General features: G+C 36.9%; 1 pseudogene; it reads left to right on the top strand.

Annotated features, from left to right (window-relative positions):
- Nucleotides 1–129, top strand: part of LOC105032907 (ATP-dependent Clp protease proteolytic subunit 2, mitochondrial-like) — an 808-nt pseudogene extending 679 nt beyond the window's left edge.
- Nucleotides 130–515: the final 386 nt, after the last annotated feature.

Below are 515 nucleotides of genomic sequence, written 5' to 3'. Positions count from 1 at the left end.
CAATGCAGAGACCTCCATTTTAATATAGGCTAAACTATCATTTTAACACTTGAACTTTTAGGTAATGTTCATTTTAAGATATTAACTCTTCAAAATATAAAAAGGATAATTTTTTTCAAAAAAGTTTTAGACAAGGATGGAGCCCTAACGGTGTTAGAATTCGTTAACAGAATAGATCACGTGGCATCCAGGTTACTCTTCTTATATCTGACGTGGCATAGCTTAAGTTATTACCCATAAAAAAAAAAAATGACTGTTATAAAGGAGGGCCGAAACTCAGGATTGGGGTTTTGGAGGCGTTGAGAAAAAAATTCAAATTATGGTTCTTCTACTTCTTCCACCACGAGGGATGGTAGATTCCATCAAATTGAAGAGTTTTTCTAGTCTCCATCACGCATAGGTGCTAGGGTCATGGATGAGACTTATACATCTGAATAATCAACTAACGCTACTAGTGGGCAGAAGATTTGCATGTGTGAGATAGTCGCAGGATGCTGGACAAGCTTCAAGCCATG

The sequence above is a fragment of the Elaeis guineensis genome, chromosome 5, assembly GCF_000442705.2.
Source record: "Elaeis guineensis isolate ETL-2024a chromosome 5, EG11, whole genome shotgun sequence".
NCBI classification, from domain to species: Eukaryota; Viridiplantae; Streptophyta; class Magnoliopsida; order Arecales; family Arecaceae; genus Elaeis; species Elaeis guineensis.
Note: the sequence above shows the minus strand (reverse complement) of the source record. Positions and strands in the feature narration are given on the sequence as shown.